This window comes from Falco punctatus (genome assembly GCF_963210335.1).
Source record: "Falco punctatus genome assembly, chromosome: 1".
Taxonomy (NCBI): domain Eukaryota; kingdom Metazoa; phylum Chordata; class Aves; order Falconiformes; family Falconidae; genus Falco; species Falco punctatus.
In genome coordinates, this window is record NC_137580.1 from 125,683,937 (window position 1) to 125,703,768 (window position 19,832).

General features: G+C 46.7%; 1 long non-coding RNA gene across 5 annotated transcripts in view; it reads right to left on the minus strand.

Annotated features, from left to right (window-relative positions):
• Window positions 1-19,832, minus strand: part of LOC308059999 — a 100,154-nt gene continuing 80,322 nt past the window's right edge. For all 5 annotated transcript variants that reach the window (XR_013926549.1, XR_013926550.1, XR_013926551.1 and 2 more), the window contains exon 3: window positions 1-19,832. This exon is cut by the window's right edge. This is a non-coding gene — a long non-coding RNA (uncharacterized lncRNA).

The following is a 19,832-nucleotide window of genomic DNA, read 5'->3' on the forward strand; positions in this document are numbered from 1 at the left end:
CCCCCCCCCCCCCGTGGGGCGGTCAGGGGGGGCAGATGCTCTGCGAGCAAAACGCAGCCTCACGCAGCAAAGCACAGGCTGTGCGTGGAAAGAGCCAGGAAATATTATATTGCTTTTGTTTAGCTGTAATGAAAATAAATGAGGGCTTCAATTTAAAGTAGTTACTAAAAATTTGTTCTTTCCTCTGCCCTAATTCCAAAACTGACTTTGCAGCTAATTAGACTGAGTCAAGCACACTCTTGCTGTGCTGTGCTAGTGTAAACAACAGCCATCTGAGTTTCATTACAATAAGGAAATAAAATAAACACAAGGCCTGAAAACAGTAGTTTGGGCATGGCTCATTACAGTACAATGCCGTTAAAATTTTTTTGTAGAGGCAGCAGGATCGGACAGGGTGCAAAGGGGACTCTCTTCATGTTTCTGTCCTGAACTTTTCCTCCCCAGTGGATTGCGGGGAAAAGCAAAAGCACTCAGCTCATGGCTCAAACAGACCCCTGAAGCCTGCAAACAGTTCTTCACTGGGAAGCCCCCAGCCCCAGCGTTCCTCGTGTTGGCCAGACACCAGCTCAGGGGAAACGTGGTGTTTACCCTCGTGCAAGGGTGACACTTCAGGTCTAGGAGCGTGGTATGAGGTGGCACGGTGTGTCAGGCTGCTCCCGTGTGTCACTCTGGAGCGGCCCAAGACAAATCACAGCTTTTTTTCTTCCTCTTTTTTTTAATAATAATCTTGCGTTCAGTGAAGGGGAACCCCCTATGTGCTTCTCGTGCACAGCAGCTGCCACCTTCTGTGTCTCATTGCTCAGAGGCCCAGAGCACAACAGGCTGAGGTATTTCCGAGGCAGCATCTCAGCCGCTTCTGAAGTGCCCAAAGGCCAAAACTCCTGAGCTCCCGCAGACTGTCAGCTGCGGTCCGAGCTCTCAGCTCTCCCCTCCCATCACCCCTCAGCTGGGGGGCGGAGGAGGGAGCTCCAAAAGGGAAGACGTAGTACTTTTTCCTCTGCTTGATCCTTTGCACGAGTATTTTCCTTGCAGAGGGGTTGGAAATCCTCTCCGCTCCCATGTGCATATTGGTGGAGAGCTGAACTGGAAAGCCATGGACCAAAGAGCTAATTTTGTCTGAAGCATTATCCTCCCTTGCATACACGAGCTGTGAGATACTCTCATTCTCGCTGGACTCTCAGTCATGTTCCCAGAGCTCATCTGTGCTCGGGCTGATTGATCTGGCTTTTCCTGGATTAGCCCGTCATTAAATACAGAACGGCAAGAGACCGTGAAGCCAGATTTTTCTAATGCAAAAGCACTGCTGCTGTTGGGTGAGCGAAGTCCTCTCCTTATCTGGCACCAGGGCAGGATTTTCTGTGGGCGCTCCGCTCTCGCCTGTCTATTTGCAGGTGCACTGCTCCCATGGACTCCTGTTTATCACATAGACGCGGTTCTGTAACTCATTAGAAACTTCTCTTACTGCCAAGGCTACAGAGTAGGAGAAACATTCTGCTTCAAGATACTTACGGGGGGCGGGGGGAGAAAGTTAATAACTTTAGCGTGGGGGAAGACTTGCCGTGACAGATGCAGGCTCAGAGATCAGGATGAGCCCACGAGGGATCCGTGCTGGTGTGGCTCACGGTGAATGGCTGGGGATGGGAGCTGCGTGCCAAACCCACCGCGGCTGAAAGGGAAGGGTCCTCGGGCCCGTACCCCTGGGCTCTTCCTGTACATGGACACACGTAGAACACCAGCATTTTGAATAAATAGACACAAGGAAAATTATTTCTGACACTTATTTTCTTCTCCTTTTTCAGTCTGCTCCTATGGTATTAGTTCTGCCTCAAGATCCAGGTTCATTGTAACTTTATTCAGGGGGAAAAAAGGTATTTCTGATATTTTCAAAACTTTCATAAAAGCTTGTTTTATTTATAATTCTATTTTTGAGTGAAGGTTTTTTTTCCCCTAGATTCCATGTGTACAGTAAGAAAACATTACTTGAACATCGAATATTAGAATAGATTTACTCGTGTAAAATGAGATTAAGTATTTTACTCATTTGGGAATATAGGATACCCCGGAGTCATAAATTCAAACCCATGTCAGGGTAACCTGTGTTTTTATTTGTCAGAAAAACAAAACAATTGAACTCTGTTCACAATGACTTGTGTGTTTTCTAAACAAATTTTAAAACAAAATTCAGTTTCTGATTCTCTCAAGGGCAGAGTTCTCTAGTTCCCACTGACTCCAAAGGGCTCTGTGTCCCATAGGATTCAGATCTTAACACCATGCTTTTAAACAATTATTATTAAGAGTAATTAACCTGGATGGCTGTGTAGTCAACACAGGAAGAAAAATAAAACCTTGAATGAAAACTCCTAAAAGTCCAGAGATGTATGAGACCAGCTTTAAAATGTTTTATGGCCTAAAATCTTATTTGCATCTTTGAACCAACTGGTTTATTCCATAGAAATCAAAATAAATCTCTCAGAGCAATGGGGCAGGTTATTTGAAAGGGCACAAAAAGCCATGGACTTGTGGGACGCAGTCATGGCAGTCGGTGAAGCTGAAAAAAAAAATAAAGAGCTTCTGAGACTGACAATTTTGAGACAAGCAAAACAAAACTAAATGCAACATTGAAGGATGTGTCCTGGAATCAGCGCTAAAATTAATCTGTGCAAGCAGTCACCCACTCGTAAAAGAGAAAAGCGGATTTTTTTCTGCTGCGGAGGTTTATAAATGATAAGTGTGTTTCTAAACAAATGTCTAAGTATTATAATTGTGAACGCTGCCCTCCTTGTGTAAGCAGGCCCCAGTTTATGACTTTGAGGTGGGTTTTTTTGAGAATGTCTTGTACATAATGAAGAAAAAACTAATTGGAAAGGCGGTGTGATCTGGGAAGGCTGTGTACTGGTGTTTGTGGGAGTATTTTAAACCCAGTTTGTAAAGCTGAGTTAGATTAAAAAAAAATAATATTAGCGGTGCCTCTATTTTCTCCCATCTCGTTAGACCTAGAATCTCTCCTCAGTGATAGCCCAGCACATTGGATGCCTTAAGTTTAAATTTTCAGTAGTGGCAGCAGAAGAAAGGGATAGAAGTCCTTTAGGTCAGCCGGGAGGGGATGCGCACCAGTATCCCACAGCCCCAGGAGAGCATCCTGGTCGGGCAGCAGGCTCAAGCCCTGCAGCGATGGAGCTAAGCAGAGCCCTGGCTCCTCAGCCTTTGTATGCTTTTCCTCTTCAACAAACTCTAGGAATTTCCCAGACTTGCTTGTCACAGCAGGATGATATTCCCGGTGGATGTCTGGGAGACCTGTGCCGGACACTATCCCAAAGCCCCAGGGGAAGCAGCACTAAGCTCTTCCCGGCCACAGCTCTACCCACCACCATCCCCTGTGGGGTGGCTGCAGAAAACGACAAGTCCCACCGGTGTGAAAATCGCCCTTTCCACAGCAATTCCCTCCTGGCCAGCAGCGCCTTCGGATCCCCGCACCAGCCGGTGCCCCGGCCTGCAGCCGTTCCCCCGGCACTCTGCAACCGGCGCTGGCACGGGGACCTAGCCCCAGCTCAGGGTGACGTGTGGAGGGGCCGGTTGGCAGCCGATGTGCGCCAGGAAGGTGAGAGCCAGGTCTCCCTCTGCTTCTCCCCGCTTCAATCCAGGGGCATGCTGTGGCACGGACCCCATGGTGGGGACCCTCCAGATCGCCAGCAGCCAGACTGGGGGGGCTGGTGTGGGAGAAGCGGGTGGGAAGGTGCTGTGGGGCGGCAGGGAAGCATCTCCCTCCAGTACTGCTCTCTAGTTGCAGCCTCCTCGTCTTCCCAAAGTGAGGAGGAGGTCACACAGGAGCCCTCCAGCAGGGAATGGGGTGAAGAAGTCCTTCCTGGCAGGACAGGGCCACTAAAGAGTTAATACCTGTTGTTGTGAGCTGCTGGTTTATTTTCCTGTGCATTATATTAATAAGGAGCGCCTTGAAACAACAGCTCCAATTTATCCTCATTGCTTTTACCCCTTTTCCAAAAAAGAAAAAAAAATAGAGTGTTTTTACCACTGTTTGCTTTTCCAGTTTCTTTAATTTGGGTAATTGCTTAGTCAATTCTCAAAAATATATTTTCTGTCTTAAAAAAACAGCTGAAAATGACAGATCACCTTCCTTTCCATCCCAGCTTTGGCATGCGGATCCCAGATTGTGCATTCTCTCTGCGGCGCCACACCAGCCTCCCATACTTAATTAATTTCCCTTCGTTTGTGCAGCCTTGCACTTAAAGAGACAGTGTCCCATTTTGATGGTTTGGCTTTGGCGAGATTTCAAAAGTGTCACTTCTTAAATCTTTCTCTTTTTTTAAAACTTCCCAGTGTGCTGTATGGCAGAGAGTTGGCATTTTTAAATTCCCACCACTCCCACTCTTTCTCCCCCCTTCCCTGTCTCCCTGGTCTCTCCAGCACTCGAGATCCAGGTCAGGCTGTTAGGAAAAAGAAGGATGCATGGGACCTGGTTTCTTGACTGCTGTGAAAGGGCAGCCTGGTTTGGTCTAATCACACTCTCAAGTGCTTGAATGTCCCATGAGCTGCAGAAGCCACCGGAGCTGGTGCTCGGTGTGACAGTGCGGCTGGTCAGGGGGCGGTTTTCCTTTATGTCAGCACAGTTACACCAGGCTCCTATATTTGTGACCTGTGCTGTCATCAATGATAGCAAAGGCTTTGAGCCAAACACCCAAGCATAAGCATGTTTGACTCCTGGAGCAAGCCCCGTGCTTGGATTGGCCAGGGTGTTCAGGTTTAAAACCCGCTATTTCGTGTTCTGTATGAAGGTAACACTATTATAGCTTGTATCTTGCATTTCGGATTGAGGACTAAGACATTTCCTCCTCTTTGTTCTTCTTCCATCCGTGCAACTGAAAAGGAAGAGCATGCCAGAAGGGCTTGGTTTTAAATGAGTTTTTTTTTTTTAAGATCAGAGTTATTACATGTTATCATTCATTGTCCATTTTTCTTTTTCAAAAGCTCATTGGGTGCCCTGAGCCTTTGCCAATCCAAGGCAGGGCTGCTACCGTTCCGCAGCATCCCACAAGGGCACGTTTCCTATTTGTCAACAACTTGCAAGCTCAGCCCTAAATCATTAGTGTTCTTTGGGTCTTCCCTTCCTCCTGACCCTGCACTGTCTCCCCACGCCTGCCCTGTCCTGACGTGGGTGCACAGCTCTGCCCACCTTGGCTCTTCCTCCCTTTAGCAGAGCTGCCTAACGCTGAGGGGCTTGTGCACTTAAAAGCTAAACAGGGAGCTGAATTTTACAGGAGTAAATACCACCAGGAATTGAAAAGATTGCCTACAAGCTTTCCCATGTGTCTTGCAGATCTTGGTAACGTGGGCATTACAACAGCTAGAAGTTACAAGCTTTGAGTAAAGGCTCCCGCCAACTTTGATGGACTCGACTTCATCCAGTATTCAGCTTGTTTTGCTGCAACTGGAAGCAGAAGTGCCAAAGTGTATCAGATTTTGCTGCTTCTGTGCTTTTTCTGTCTGGAGGCACTGGATAGCCTGATCTCACAAGAGGTATATGGTTGAGTTTTCAGACCTCTGAGGTTTTTACCGTTTGGATAAGCATCAAACTTATCTGAAGTGAACTGAAGCTCCTTGTGGCTTGAGGAGCACTCTTTAAGAACAAGCTGATGTTTCTTTTTTTCAGTCTCAACAAAGAGAACCTGCTGAGACCAAAAACATTTTCTACTCTCCTTGCATGGAGCCTCAAGAATTCAGAGATGTTTTCCAGCACCACATCCAGCTGTCCCGAGTCTCTAAGAAGCCCAGGGATGAAGGTTCCCCTGGACAAATGGACGTTACAGCTCCACTGCACAGGCTCTTAGAGTCCCACAGCACCAGGGACATGCATCTGCAAACTCTCACCTCCTGTTTTCAGCAGAATAGACTGTCCATCTATAAAAGCAAAAGTTGGCAGGGGTCAAGCCTGGTGCCCATGGCTCACAACCTTAATAAATTCAATCAAGCAAAATAGTCTCTAGTCAGAACTTATCTCCTCCTGAAATAAAACATACAGTAGAAGAAGAAACAAATTGCTTGACACCTCATTAGCAATTGTAAGCAGACTCCATTTTCACTCCAGGGTCTCATTGGAGTGATTTGTGAGGCAGCTTTTCCCTACCTCTGCCTATCCCCTTAATGGCCTGCATTTTGAAGGAGTTGAAGGCAACACAAGAACAACAGTGATTATTTGTGTTCTTCTGGGACACCCGTCCTGCTGTCTGCTGCTGGAGTGCCCCTCTACCTGGTGTTGTTTCTGGAACCTGAAGCCTGTTTCATGTTGCTTCTGTGCATGTGTGTGGCTGATTAAGAGGACACAGTTGGCCTGGAACGAGATAACCAAAGCTCATATGTCCTCTCAGAGCTAAAATGTTGATTAAAGTTAGCCAGCTGCTGGGATGCTTGATGGAGGAGATGTACTACTGAGCGAAATGTGTGGGTGTTGGGTGAATGTTGTTGCTTCAGGGCTTGAGAACTGTTATTGGCTGACCGTTCTCATGCTACAGAGCAGCACAGCCCAAAAAGATGAAAGAAAAGGAATGAGAACCCCTCCTATAATGATCAATTTGTTCTTCCTTAATTAAATGTCCAGCCTTGTTGCAGTTTGATCCCACCACACTTCCTCCACAGTTTTGCCTTCTCATCTTGGCTTGAAAAGCAATTTAATTTCAATTTCAAGACCTTTTTGTTCCTGGTTTTTTTCTTCCAAATCCACCATCCACCCACCCACCACAGCAGGACATGTCTCTCAGGAAACCGGTTCCATGCTTAGTAATAATTTTTGAAATGTAAGCACATCAAAAAGGACTTTGACAAACACAGTAAGACTTTTGAAGGAACCATTTGTTGTTGTGTTGGGAGGCTTTTTTTCACTCTGCATGCCCATTTCTCAAATCCACACACACACAAGCCGATAACTTATCTTGGGCAGCAGCAACGAGTCCTCAGAAATGAGCCGAAGGGGAGTGATTTGGAAGCCCAGCCCTGAGGGAACATTCCTGCTCTCAGGCAGCAGTCTAGGAGAAAGATTGCAATTGTTTCTGGGATTTAACGTTTTTCTCAATTGCCAGGTAGCTGTTCTGCCAGGGAAAAGAAATAAGTTACTTTTGTCTTGATTTGACTTAGAAGTGGGATGGATCAAACCAGGGCTAAAAAAAGAAGGGGGAAAAAAAAAGTATCTCGTTTGTCTTTTAGTCTTGTCATCTTCTTTTATTGAAATCTCATTTTAAATTTTCCATACCATCTTTCAAAAAAAAAATAAATCTCTACTTCCTACATCACAAAATAAAAAGATGGTTTTCTTGTTAGTGTAGGTACTGACAGTCTAATAGATAAACAATGCTGCAGTCCAGACAAAAATGTAATATTGAAATCAGTGTTCATGATCACAGGCCATCATTCTAATGAAGCCATCAAACTGTAATGTTCAAACCAAGCTCTTACTGCTCTTCAGCAACTTATTTTGTTGTTTATAGGTTTCCTTTTCAACAGTGCATTCCAATATTCTTCCCTGATAATTATTTTTCATTTCATTATACTGAATTTAATTCTTCTCATCAAAATATTCAAATGTTAGGCAGTTTAACCTTGCAAAAAGGAATGAATTTTCACTTTAAAAATAAACAAGCAAAAATAAAAAGCACTAGATTAAAAAAAACCCCGAAACCAGATAAACACCTATCTGTTTGAATTCCTTTTCCCTCATTCCTTTCGTGTAGCAATATTTCATCTTGGCTGACTTCAGCTGTTTAACACAGACAGGCTGAGCCACTCTCTGGAGATCCCTCGCTCTCCCCACTGGCTGTGGAGCAATCATAGATAACTGTTTTAGGCTAGACTCCTAAATTATAACAAGCTAAAATAAGATTAAGCCTGTCTCACCTGTACAAGAGATGCTGACGTTAAAATGATATCTGATAAAATCCTGTTTGAGAGGGGAAAAAATGTTGCTATCAATTTTCTCTAACGTTATTTTTTGTAATGTAACAGGAGAAGGAAATTGGTTCTGATAAAAGGGTTATTGTATGACTGACGGGCTAAGAGAGGGCAGCTTCGAGCTGAACAAACAGCTACTCAAAGGCTGGTACGGTAGCAAAACCAGCAACGCCATGAACATGTTATCCAGGGATCTAAGGCAAATGCACGTTGTATTGGATACACACAGTTGAATGTAAATCCATAGTGCTGAAATACCGTATATTTATTATGCAAGCCCCAGCTGAAGACAGTTTCTGTTTGATGGACTCCCAGTGATGAATGGATTGTTTCATTCAAGTAAATGAACTGTCAGAAACAATGGCCACATAGTACAATTTCTCTCCCCATCCCCAAAGGGCAGGAAAGCTCTGCAGCCAAAATAAAGTTGAATTTTTTTTGTGAAGTCTAGTAAGGTGACAGGCTTGGGTAGAAAATTCAGAGGAATTGGATATGGATAGTTTGACCTTAAAAAAAAAAATATCCCACCTCTCTTAGCTAAAAGCATTTATGTTGTGGGCAGATTTGTTTTGTTTCAAATTGAAGTGAGATGATCTGTCCAGGCAAGATACTAGACGTCCATACTCTGGTTAGAGCCAGGAGTAGGTGTTTGGGAGAGTCCTGCTGCTGCCAGAGGTAAAGTAATGGGGTAAACTGGATCCTCAGCATGTCCCTGTCTCTGATGCACACCGGGACCCATGAGCAGGACAGGTGAAAGAAGTCACCTTGCTCATCTGGCAGAAATGTGCAGTGGTCCCACCGGAGTTCGATCACAACCCTTGTTTAAAATTGGGGAAGCATGAATCTCTGTGAGCAGTGTTGAGCTACTGTCCTGGCCAGGAGGACGGTCAACTGGAAGTCTGGAAACAGCCTCCAAGATCTGGAAGAAGCAAAGCAGCTTTCCAGCTGTCTCCTGCAGTTCACTTCTGAGGGGTGGGAGAGATGGACACCAGACCTGCTGTACATTCCCTGCTCAGCCTTCAGACCAATTTCTGCGGTGCCTTCGCCCAGTGTCTAAAGCTGTGGCACCTCCTGAGCCCCTGTGGCTCCTTACCAGAACTGTCCTTCGCTTTTCTTCCTTTGTAGCGCTGCACGTAACAGTGGTTTTATCCCCTGACCTTCTAAACACTGCTCAGATGTAAATTCCTTTACATTTCAGATGCTCTTTCTTGTTTTGGCCTTTTTTCTCCTTTCTGGGTCCCAGGGGCCATCTCGGCTGGCTTGCTTTAGGGCTAGGGCACCCTGCGCTGCCCGGGCTCTCAGGAGCCCCCAGCCGTCCCTGCAGGGACACGGAGCATCCGCAGGAATACTGATGAGGCCAGAGCAATAATTAGCCATTGGCAAGAGCAGATCTGGCTGCACTAAGTCACCCAGATCTCTGAGCAGGAAAAAGTGAGTTAGACAAACATCATACTACATAACTGACCGTAACGTTACATCAGTGACTATGATAAATGATAAGAAAATGAGGGCTGGATTTTATTTCTTTCCAATTTCTTACAGATTCTTAAGCGGAAACACGCTGAGAAGTCAGTCCTGAATGAAATCTTCTCAGTTGAAATGTTTTCAGGGGCAAAGTACTTTCTCAAGAAGTGGTGAGGCAGAGCAGCCCTGAGCTGTGTGCATGTGTCTACGGTGAGCGTTTGTATTAAACAAAGTCTTTGAAAGGAAATAGAAAGCATATTGCAAACTGCAGGTGGTTCGAGATAGCTGCAAAAGAGAAATGTTCTTGGAAGCAGCTCAGCATATAAGGGGCTGCGCTGTGTAATTTCCCAAATATTTTTTTTATTTAACAGTCCCTTTCTGGAATAATTTCCTGGACGTATCGTTATCTAAGAGGTGAAATAAAATCTAAGAGCAATTTTAGCTTTTCCTTTCAAGGAACTGGTTTCTGTACATGCCGTACTAAGAGGAGAGCGCTTTCAGACAGATTCCTTCTCTTCTTAACGGGCTGCCCTTACGCCTGCTGTGCGATGGCCAGCAAACACCACACCAGGTAGTAAATGTCCCTATCTTGTTCAGAGCTTCCCCCAGTGCTTATTGTAACGGGAAGTTTTTAAAGTTGTACTAAGAAATTGCCAGTATGTTTACAAAACAATGTCAGTTTCAATCCTGTTGTGATTCCTCAGTGAAATAGCTTGTTTACACCATTTGGCTAGAAAGCCTGGACCTTTAATTTATGACCTGAGGTCCTCCCTGTGTCAAGACAAAACAACCCGCAGGAATGGCAGTGGAGTAACAAGGGGTTTGCTTACGTCTGCCCTGCTTCCTTCAGCCAGATTTTGTCTTCTGCAAAATTAACACAAGCAAATATCGATCTGTGAAAGTATACAGAGAAAAGCTTGATTTGGGTACTCCTAGGTCACAGTTTCACACACTTGCAGTTGTCACATTCAGAGAGGTTTTACTGGCTCCGGCTGCTTCCGCAGCATCTCCGCTTCGGGCTATGGCACATAACAGCTATCTGGGATCAGCCAGCTCTCTCCCTCCCCCTCACGCAGCAAGCTGGGTATGTCTTTTTCCTTTCTGCTCCGCTTTTAGAAAGGAGAATTTCTGTTTATTGAAAGCTGACAGCCCTGTTTTCTCCCTAGGTGTGCTGCTGAGTAATGGGTTTCTGCACATCTGGGCAGCCCAGTTGCGTTACGTCTGTGTATCCCACGGGCTTGCTGCGATTGAGGGACAGTGGAGGGAAGCCTGGTGTGCCTGTAAAACGTGGACTGAAAGCAAGCAGCTGATAACTAATTATAGAAGAAAAACATGACCTCAGTATGTTGCACATCTGTTCATGATGCAAGTTTCAGTGGCAAAAATCAGTTTGGGGTTTAAAAAAACCACACCTCTTGGTTCTGTATGGTTTAAAAGCAATCTAAAGACTATGAGTCACTGTTATTAGATGCCAATTAGCATTAACTTGATGTTACTCAATAGAAACCATCTACTGGTGCGTAATTTTTGGCATAAACTGACTGATTTGCAAAATCGATTATCAGGTAGTGCTGTCCTGCAGCCCAGAGAACATGCCCCGCTGCAAGGCTGCATCCTCCTGGCTACCTCATGCGAACAGGCTCACACAAACTCCCTCCAGGTCCACGACAAGCCAAAGCAGGGTCCCCAGCCTCGGCATCGCTGCTCCCAGACCTGTGTGTGAACTCACAGCATCACGGTGTTCACGCAAGAGACTGCACAGGGTCTGTCAGCTTGAGGGAGCAGGACCTGAGCCACCAGTTGTTTCCCGAGGGAACTTCATCGTAGAGTCTCCTGCTGTAAATCAAGGCTGTCTGACCTTAAGCATGGGCAGGTACAAGCAGAGAGCTCTGCAGATCTGAAAATATGCTCACGGCGTGGAATGCTTTTTGCTGCCAGCAGCTTGAGTTTCCTGTTTGTGCCTATTGAGCACCCAGGCTGAGGTGGGACTTTTCGAGCTGCTCCTTTAAATCAAACATCGGGAAAGAGCGATCAAGAAGACAAACGAAGAAAGCAAACAAAGAAGGGCAGTTTCTAAGAAACCCTGGAGATTTATGGCTTCTCCACCTGATCCCATGCCAAGTTTATTTGATCTTCATCCCCTGCTGCCGAAGGGGAGTGTCCGGATGGACCACACTCCCACCTGACGGCTGCCCTGCTTGTTTTCCCCCAGCACAGCTGAATCAGACCAGCTCTTCGGGTCACACGTGAGCTGGTGCTGCCTGTAAACAAGCTGCTTCCCTGGCGATTTGCTGAGCATTAGGCTTTGCCCTGTCTGCTATAGGAAAAGAAAAGACAGAAAAGGCTGCAATGAGCAGCAGGACATGAAGTCAGCCCTGTGGATGCCTCTGGAGTAGGTGTGGAGGAGTGAGGTACCTGCAGCCCCTCACCTTCAGAAATGAAGGACCCTGGTCAAGTTCCCCAGCTGGAGACACACCACTTGGATAGAAAGAGGTTGCTGCGAGAGCCATGGCTGCACAGGACCTCCTGGGGACGGCTCTTCTTCGGTAGCCTGCAATGCGAAGAGCAGACCAAGTAGTTTCAAACCAAAGCAGAGTTGTACAACTTATCATCTCCAAAGCAGATTGGTTTTGTACTGAAACAGGCCCAGAAGCCTTCAACCTGCTCAGTGTCCCAGAGGAGACTTCTGCTGACCGGCTGGGGCAGCTGAAGCTGCGTGCTGCATTTCCAGCAGCAGTATGAAAACATCTGCCAGGGGTGCAGGGACCTGGCAAGGGAACAGGCTGTGCAGCACTCCCAGAGACAATGTATTCTTGATCAGGACAATCTGTGCATGTGTTACCAAAACCCCCAAACCTTGATGACAAACTGTTTACGTCGAGTAAAGGATAGGGGCAAGTCCTACCTCTCTTTCAATTCTGTTTTTCAGTTCTCAACAGTCTGCAGTTCTTGCCTGCTCATTTGGCTGAGGTTAGGGCTGAGTATATCAGCCAATATTTGTACTGAGTCTAAGAATGCCACTGCTTGGTTCTCAGCAGTAATAATCCCATTTTTTCATTTGTTTTGTGCCTGTAACATTTACAGAACAAGAACAACTATTACAGGAAACTTTGTCACACTTACAGTTATCACCTCAGTAGGACACTAACATGACAACAGGCATCCTCTCCAGTTCAGGACCCTTCAGACTTCATGGAGTTTTTGAAAAAATGAGAGAAGAGGCTTGCTCTTAAGACTAGAAGAGACCATTACCGTTGGTCAGCTGAGTGTTTGCATAACTGAAGTGGTGACATGGGAAATTTTAGGGGAGACAGAAAGCAAGGAAGCCCCAGGGTTGGAAACATTTGGATGATACAGCACCCGCTTTCCTTCCCATAGCCAGAAACCACTAGAGTCTTTTATAAAATGATTCTCCAATTCAGAGCTGCTGTTTTCTGCCCAGGGCTTGATTAAATATTGTATCCCTGTGTGAAAGAGCTGAGAGAATGCCCGTTTCTGTGCACTGGTGTCTAAATATTTGCCTGTGATCTGCTCGACGATCCAGTACTCCAGGGAACCGAGGGGAGCTGCCAAGTCAGCATACTCCAACCCTCTGCAAAAAGCCACACGACTGTGTGCCAGCGTGGGACAGGCGCGCAGCCTGCAGTGACAAGCACTGGAGGTGAAGCTGCTCCCTCCGTGATGGAGGCTTAACTGTGTGCTCACTTCAGAGACAGTTCCTCCTCCCATGACTGAAATCAAGTGCCTTGTGCAAGCAAGTGCTAAAGGTGAAACAAGCCACAGAACACCCGTCTAACTCCCTGGGGACACAACAGTGGCTGCAATTTTCTTCATAGCACTTCCAGAGCTTAGCAGTGGCGTTTCAGCAGTGGGAAGAAGAGCACAGTGAGGCAGACCCTGTCCTGTTCCACAATGACCGTCCTGGCTTTGCAGGACGTTATGTCCCAGCACTGGAGTTCCTCTCTCTGTCCTCTCATCCTCCGCCATCAGAAGGGCTCTGCCTTGCAGCAGGCTTGAGGTTTCTGCAGCAGGCGCAGCTGCATGACACGCTGGGTCACGGTAGCGAGGGGCAGATCCAGCCCTTGCCAGCACTCAGCTGTGCACGTCTGCCGTGCACACACGTGCGTGCACTGCAATGCTTTCTCTGGGTGCTTATTTGTTTGTTCTCCCAGGGCAGGCTGAGCAGGGAGCTGTGCTCATGTTTTCCTTCCCAGCAAAGAAAGAGCAAAGCTCCAGTGAGCGAGGAGGAGTCAGGAAGCAGCATCCTGCGACAGCTTGGAAAGGCGCTGCGCTCCAGGGCGAGCCTGAAACCTCTTGCCTCTAAGAGACAAAGCCAAAATTGGTCTCTTACTCCTGGAGGAGACATCAGAGCCCACAGGCACCCCCTTTCCTTCCCCTGCTGCTGCTGGTTTCCTGGCCCAGCCCGCCCCAAGGCAGGAGATGCCAGGAGGAGGAGAGCTTTCCTGTAAGGGTTAAATCCCAGCAGACTGGTGCATGTCTGGCGGGGAAGCCTTTCTGGTTGCTCCATGGGTGAAAGGCCACGGCAGGGGAAGCTGCAGTGACAGCCTGAGCTGACCCACGGTGGAGATGCCACATGGCTGTCACCCATGGTCCCCGCTCTCGCACGTGCACAGACAGGCGCAGTATCTATCTCTCTTCCTTTTCTCATTCTCTTGCTCTTCACACAGAAGGCTGCCATCCCTCTTAACTGGGACAGTTTCCAGCTCCCATTCGTCTCCTCTCTTCCCACTCTCTTCACTCCTGGCAGCTCAAAGGCTGCTGCCATCCTGGTCGTGCTTAGCTCAGCACAGAGCTGCAGAGCACCGGAGTGGTTTGGGCATGGGTGAGCCCCTGGAGGGCTGGTGCGGGTGGTGCTGAGTCCCGCGGGGCGGTGAGCGGTCCCTGCAGCCACCTGGCAGGAGGGCCAGTGGGCGAGAGCCTGCCGGCAGGGCGAGCAGCATCGCTGCCGGCACCTGGCTGCTGGTGGGAATAGGCGGGGGAATCGGTGGAAACTGAAGCCCTTTTATAACCAACCCTCCTGACATATAGCTAGTGGAAATATCCCTTCATCTGACCCTGAAGGACCACCCAGGGGTTACTTAATCCTCCAGTCCATCTTCTGAAAACCCACTGTAACAAGGTGTGTTAACCTCTGAGGTAGATTCGCAATTGCGGCCAGGGCTAATGACTGCAAACTCATCTCCCTTGTGACCTTCCTCCTCACACATGGAGGCTTTCATCAGGCTCCTAATATATATATTGCAGTTAAATGTCACTGGCATAAAGAGGAGGGACACCACCTCTCTAAAACAAAATAAATAGATTGCATTGGCATCGTTTAGGTTTTTCCCCAGCCATTTTAAAATAAAATGTTTTTTTGGAAAGCCTCTACTAGGATAATTCATGTCTTCATCAACAGAGCAAATCTGTCTTTAAGAAAGAGAGCACAGTGAGCAAGAAAAATATTGTGGTCCAGCAAATGACATACGGGTTTGCAGGGTAATTACAGCACCTCTGGTCCTTCGGCTATTTGAGCGGAAAGGGGGATGCGTGTTGGACTTCATCAGAGCTTAAGGTAGTTCTGCTGAAATGCTTTTCCCTTGGTCTCCTTCCCTCCTGGGACTGTATTGTAATTTGCCTTTTCCCTTCTTCCTTCCCCTGTGTTGGAAGAAGCATCCGGAAGTGAAGCAAACATCTTATCTGATGGATGAGATGGGAGCACTTTAATTAAGAAAGAACCAAGACCAGTTCCTGGTGGTGCATCAAAAGGTCGCCATGGCTGGGTGTTTCAGCCACGTTTCCCACTGCATCTAATTCAGTTCAGACCTATGCAGAAATCATTTGTCTGATATGAAATCAGCCAGCTCTTGTCTCTCTGGACCAAAATTTCAGTGCCTTGGATGAATGTTTAAGTCAGGGTAGATGTATGTCTGAAATACTCTTGAACACTATTCTTTAAAAAATCTTGCCTCACTGCTGATTGCGATATTACGCCCCATGTGAAATAACACATACGTCCCATAAACTTTAAACGTTTTTTCAAGGCCTCTATTATTTTATCTTTACAATATCTAAAATGTACTTGTCCCTAAGCCTTTGAGCACATGCACAAACGTTACTTCGAGAGCAGTATATTCAGCTGTGTTCACTCATTTACACTTTCATTGAAGTCTGAGCTGGGTAACATTAACTGTAATTGGGGAGGAGCAGCAGCAACAGCTTCAGCATACACCGCGCTGGCAGCTCGTTGTGTCTCTGCTTCAGCTGTGCCTCAGAGCTCCTCTGCTGTGGATCAAGCCAGAAAAATACAGGTTTAAGCTACTGTACAAGTGTGTGTGCGCGCACACGCATCCCGGAGTTAATTACACAAGTTTAAAGGCATAGCTGGAGTTGTGTGAATGCAACGTTGTCTGCAGAACATGCCTAAGACTTCAGAAGCCAAACTCTGTGAGATTTTATAGATCCGCATAAACACCTGAACACCAACTGGAAACCCATGCAGGATTGGGATAATAGGAAGAATGTGTTCTCTACCGTGGGCAGCTCTAAGGGAATAGGTGTCTCATCTGTCAGCTGGAGGCTCTCAGCAGCCTCTATAGCCAGCGTGTTCTGGTAATTAAACCTTAGCAGGACAAATACCCAGAAGGAGGAGGTGTTCTTTTTAGTATTTCTAGCCAAATTCCAGTGGCCAAGGAGGTGTCTCTGCCCACCGCCTCCAGATACAACTCCAGGACACAGGAATGATGCAGAAGCAAACTGAGAGCACACCTTTCCCTGGTCCAACATGCAACAAACACAAATGAGTCTCCCGTCCCCTGGGGTGATGCGTCTCATGATCAGTGGAACAGGTTTGCCCCAAGTGCTGTCGTTCCCTTCTTATAAATGAGGAAAGTAGTGCAGAAAAGACATCTGCCACCTGCCTCAGCCAGTGGCTGGAGCTCGGTAAGACCCTAAATGTTTATGACCCTAATTAGCTCACATAAAACCTCCCAAGGAGGAGACCTTGCTGCTGCAACACACAGCCCATTATTTTGGAGCTCAAGTCCTCACACATAACCTGCATCTTCTCTGCTGTAGCAGAAGCTGGCACCCTGCCTTTCCTACAGTGCATGGGGAGAAGAACTGAACACGCATCCTTTCTCACCGCCTTAGATGTCAGCTAGGAAGCTAGAAATGCCCATTTGCCAGAAGTGGACTTGATCACACTTTCTTTCTCTTTATTTTACATTGACTCATCACCACTCCCTAGGAGGTGACCTTCAGGCATCCTTCTTGACACCAAAACCTTGAGCCTAACCCTCCACCCCCTTTTACCCACTGCAAGCATTTACAGTAACATCAGTGATCTGTCATACACAGCCAAGTCTTTAATTTCTCAGCTGGAAATACTTTGCACGGGTATCTATGAGAGATTTGATGGCAGAGGTGGATCAGGCCCATTCTCTTTACCAGCAGTATTAGCTTTTTAAAAACTGACCTGCTGCTAAATCTCATGGAAGGAATGCAGCGAAGATAGGTTACCACGAACTGTAGAGTCATCTTCTACTTATGCACAGTATGTGTCCAACTATAAAAGGTATTTCTAAGCCTGCTGCCAGTGGTGGCCCTTTGCTAAATATCTAACCACATTTATGACACCTCTGGCCTGTGGGAATTGCCTGTCTGAGACCTTAAAGTCAAATTTCATCCAGCTATGATGCAAGTTTAATGTCTGCCAGAAGAGGAAATAATATTTGGAAATCAAGGATCGAGGGAGGGAATCTTCAGCTGATATAAACCTTATTGACTTCAAGAGAACCACACTGGTCTGCACCAGCTCTGCGGGTGGCCCGGGGTTTAAATAAACTGCAAAGGGTAGCTTAAATCCATTTTTAAGGAGGAAAGGGCTGTTTGGAATGTGCTTTTATTTGCATTGATTTTACACTGTTTTAGGGGTTCTATCCCATCCTCCCATTTTGAAAACTGAGGACCGGCAATGTTGTATTTTGGGGAATAGGAACTCCCCAGGTTTTCTGTGCAATCCCAGAAAACCACGATACCCGCTCCCTTTCCACACCCTCACCCAAGTGGAGTCAGCCTGTTGTGGTTACCACCACTTTCTCTGAGCTTTATTCCCGTTCTTTTCTGGAATATGAGGTTGGACCACAAGAAGCCATCATGCTGGAAGGCAGAATGGTCAGGGTGAGGGGAACTTCTCTGCATTCTGCAATGTGGCCTCATCGTTTGCGGGGCCCATCACGCGTGGTCACCCACGCTTGCTTAGTCAACCCTCGCAGAGGTTTGTGAGCAGTTTTGGGAAATGTGTGTTGAGTTGCCAGCAAATGCTCTGGATGACTGAGGAATTTGTGGCAATGCTTGATACTGATGTGGAGCTGTCTGTTCTGTGTCCGACTTTCACTGCTGCTGGGGACCAGCAGATCCTATGGACTTCAAGTCAGCAGCTGATCTGGAAAAGAGAATGCAAATACTGAGGTTCCACTTGCTGGCTTTAATCTGCTTATTCCTGAAATTTATGTCAAACCAACCCGGAGCAAAAATGAAAGGGCAGATTTACAGAAAGCTCTGGAAAGCAATTGCAAAAGAGCTCCGCAGCAGTAGCTGCCTGCTCTCTTCCCCCAAAGAAAAAATGGTTTACTCTGGGGTATGCTAAAGGCACAGCAAAATGCAGATGTCAAACCTCCTTAACTTTCACTGGCTCCAAAGGAGGGTTTAATCAGTGAAATAAAGTGAGGAGTTGTGAGTTCCTTGCAGTAAACAAGTTAAACATTATTAAACACACACATGTCTCTTTAAGGAGATGAATTGATTGTGTGTGTTTATTTTTACAGCATTATTTAACTGAGTAAGAAAAAAAGACTCAGAGTTGATGCCAAGATGATATAGCTGAAACAAAGCCCAAGAAAAGATTTTTCCACTGTGCTCATTATTTTTTTCCTAATAACTGTCTCCCATATCTGCCAATCTTAGGTCAACAAACATAGGTTGATTGACAAGTTAAAATGTTTAGCTTAGCCTGCAACTCATATAAACCAATTTAAAATTTCTAGTGCAGGAGGGAGATGTAAGAGAAACAAACAATATCCCTTCCTTCCTAGCCTCTCCCTGGAGTGTAATCTAGAAATGTGTTTGCTGTGGGCAGTGGCTGATAGCAGGGGACATCCCCTTGTTCGCAGTTCAGCAGGTGGGAGCTCCTCATCCTCCTTGCCTCACCAGGCAAAATGGTGCAGGTCCTTGTGGGACTGAAAAGCACTCCGAGGCTCAGGAGCTCAGGATGGAGCAGGATAGTCTGGAGATGACGTATTTCTGTCCCTACTAGGAGTTGTAAGAGAAGTGTTGTCTGCTATAACATGATCAGGTAACAGCTTTGGCAACCGTATCCTAAATACTGATCCAATATGATTTTGCAGTGACAATGCTCCTTCCACCCTAATGGTCTTGCAATACTTTCATGGCACGGTTAAACCTATCAACAGTATTTCACAAGTGAGGAAATTCCAAGAGGAGGAAATTGTGTTGATCAAAAGCAAAAGTGTTTGGAAGGGTGGTAACTCCCAGTCTCCCGTTATGAAGCAATAGGAAGAAAGTAGGAACTGACACCAGCTACTGGAAACTGCTGCATTTTAGACATTCCACTAAAATGAAGAACTAAACTTTCCTGAAGAAATAATTTCTTCAGTCTCAAAGGTAACTGTAATGAAAGGAAACCTTCCCTTTCCCGAAGTAGCATGGATTTGGGTGGCTGAGCCGGTGACCTGAGATGTGGGACGTGGTCTCCAGCATGTCTCTGAATCCCCCTGCTGCTTTCAGAAGACGACTGCATGTCCTTAAACTCCCATTTTCAGTTCTTACCACTGGGAATCATAAATAAGTCCAAGAATATTGGACCTGGCCCAACAGTGATGGGAAACAGAGAACCCAGTAAGGACAGGGAAAGAGGGATGGGATTTAGTTGGGGGTTTTCCCCCCAGCGAGCACTTGCTGAAACTGCTTTCCCATCTCGCAGCATCCCCTCCAGCCTGTGGCCTATTGGCTGCTCAGCGTATGAGACCTTACTTTATCTCTCCCCATTTTATTCTCCAAGGCCATTGATTTGAAATCCCTCAGCAGCATTTAAGCAAACAGTATCCCAGACAAAATGTCTTTAAAAAAGCCTTGCATGACCTGCAAGGGAAGCAGCCCCCAAATCTGAGCCCCTGAAGAAAGTGGTGTTGCAGAGCAGCTACCAGCTCATTCAAGAGGCGGGTACCAGGAGCTCAGCACACCAATTTTTCAATGCAGTTTTTCTTGAAGATTTCTTACTGCCTTGCAGTGGCCACCTGAGCTGCCCGCTGGCTGTGCGGCAGGCACAGCACCCCGCTGAGCCCCAGCTGGGCTGGCTGCCCTGCTCGGGGAGTGCCCCCGCTCCAGCTGAAGCA